This window comes from Chondrus crispus, genomic scaffold, assembly GCF_000350225.1.
Source record: "Chondrus crispus Stackhouse genomic scaffold, scaffold_210, whole genome shotgun sequence".
Taxonomy (NCBI): Eukaryota; Rhodophyta; class Florideophyceae; order Gigartinales; family Gigartinaceae; genus Chondrus; species Chondrus crispus.
Genome location: NW_005179085.1, coordinates 51,414 through 54,055, shown reverse-complemented (window position 1 = coordinate 54,055; position 2,642 = coordinate 51,414).

Here is a 2,642-nt window from a genome sequence, read left to right as displayed (position 1 = left end):
GATCTTGAACGCCCGGCGCCAGCATCTTATGAAGACTTGATGTGTTCACGTTTGAGACCATTGAAACGCGAACGCCGTTGTCATCAAGTCGTTGGCGTAGATCGAGTGATAATTTCCGCCCCCCCCCCCATGGCACACGTGGACACGCCGCGGGGACATTGCATCCCGGAGCCGGTGCCCCCCCCCCGCTTTACAGCGGGCTGTTGACAGCCTGACATCAGGCGGAGAGAGGATTGGATGCAACGCACGCTTGCGCCAAGCGAAAAGAATTGGTTCGCGGGGGATTCCGGCAATGGCAGGCGCCGCTCGTGATTGGCGCGCGGGTAACGGGGCGCTGCGCGAGTCGCCAAGGCGGGAGGCGGTCGAGGAATGCAGGCGGCTTTGCTTCCGTGCCGCATGCCTGACTACTTGTACTGTTTACAAGTACTCGTGTGACATAATGGAGCACAAGCAGGGAACAATAGTACAGTACCCTAGGGTATTGCATCCCGGAAACGTAAAGTTATGTATTGAATGGGTGCATCCAGAAAATAGCACTCTAACACTTTACCATTGTATGATAGTTTCAAAAATTGATTGTCCCCACCACTCTTGCACTCCATCACTGCCCTTCCGTGGCGGTTCCACCCCAGTTGGAACATGTTGCGAACTGTACACCCACTTGCACCCCCACTCGCCGACAACCTCCCCATCCCCTAATCCCAAAGCGAGCCACACCTTCCTCCTCAAACCTGGCGCCCGCATTCTGACACTGTCATCTCAACATGGCATCCCTTTTGGACGGATCCGATCCTCCCTCTCAAGCCAACCCGAACAAATCAATACTTTCCAGTTGCGTACTGCGTCCTCTTGTTTTCGGTCCCCTTCGATAAGGGCTACCGAAGTTATATTTCAATTGTTCCTGTATAAAAAATGGAAGTATACTGTTTAGCAGTAAGGCCTTCGTGATATTTACGGATACAAGGAAGTCGGAGTCTTTCCCGAACGAGAGAAGCACGCGCCAAGGAGTGGACCGCTGTGTGCGAGGGCGAATAACGGCTGGGCGGAGGTACTTTGGGTTCTTGTTGCGATGACGGCGCTTGCGGCGCATTGTTGTCCTCCTCCGGGCGACAAGACATGTCGTCAGAGCTGCTAGCGATACTGCTAGAGCTGCCAGAGTGTGCTTGCGGCTGTTCTGAAAGGGCATTGGCGAAGCGGGCATCACCGACAGCTCGAGAGAGGGGTCTTGGAATGTGGAACTCCAGTGCGCAAGGATGGAATGGGAAGTGGTGCGGGAGTGGTGGAGTGGAGAGGGGTCGAGAGGGCTTGATCAGATGGTCAAAAATAGTCAGCCGGCGACCACTTTATCGGTCGCTGATTGGTCAAAAAAGTAGTCGAGTGATACAGTGTTATTTTCTGGATGCACCCAATGCATAACTTTACGTTTCCGGGATGCAGTGCGTGGGATGTTGTCGAGGCCGTGCTCCCCAGGCAAGGGCTTTTCTTGTCGGTGCGAAGGAGGCTGTTGGAAATTACGCTTGAGGCACCCGTACACTAGTACCGTACAGTGCACATTCTTGCCCAACACCACCCTAATCATATCAAATGGTCTGAAGTCACAGGCAGCGTCTGACGCGGCGTGCCGCATTTGCGGCTACCACGGCTACTGTGCATTCGTTGGCCACGCGACGTGCACGACTTGCTCCTCCCCACGGTGCTCGCGTCCTCTTCCGCCCGCACCGTCCTTTGCGCGAACTCTCTTCCGCACGCCGTTTCTGTCGCACGCCGTTTCTGTCGCACGCGCTTTCTGTCGCACGCTCTCTCTTCCGCATGCACTCTCATCCGTGCCCTACTTGTTACCGCGCTCTCTTGCTCGAATAGGGCCAACAACTTTAATAAAGAAGACTATACAAAGACGGCGAATTACAAACACGAGCGCCTAAAACCGTGGGTGCAGGACCACCTGCGTGCCGCGCGGACAGACCTCGACAAAGCAGTCCGCGCGTCGCGACAGCGGGGCGCACCGGGCCGGCCGCCCCGCGCCGCCTCCCTTCCCGCGCTTGTCTTTCTCGCGCTTGACGCGCTCGTCTTCGTCCCGCATCACCTTCCTAAAGTAGCAGTCGAGCTGCTCGGCGGCCGGAAACCCCTTGACGCTCGCGCCGCGCACCAAGCTCTGCGTGCACGGCTTTGCGCGCGCGGCCGCCTTCCCTCCCGCGCAGCAGCAGACAAGCGGCGCGACGAAGGCAGCCTCCATGACAGTGACAGAGTGTCCAGTGTGCTCCCGTCACCGCCCGCCCCTCCCCTCCTCCCCTCCGCCCGCCCTTCAAGTACACCAGCGGGACGCGCGCTCCCCGCCCCCGCGCGCAATGCGGCGGGGACCGCATGCCATGGCAGCGTGGATTGACTGCGAGCACGCGCCGTCGCGCGGGTGACGCACGAAGGCCGTCGGACGGCGCGCGCGATCGCGATGCCGATCGCGATCGCCCGCGGGTGTCGAGTCGAGTCGCGTCGACAGAGTACTTGTACTCGACCACACCGCAGCTACAGCCTCGAGAGGGCGCAGCGCTGCCCGAAGCATGCTCCCGCGCATCCCGCGCATCCCCCGCGCCTCCTCCCTCGACACGCGCCTCCCCGCGAGCCACCCCCGCCTTCTCGACTGGCTC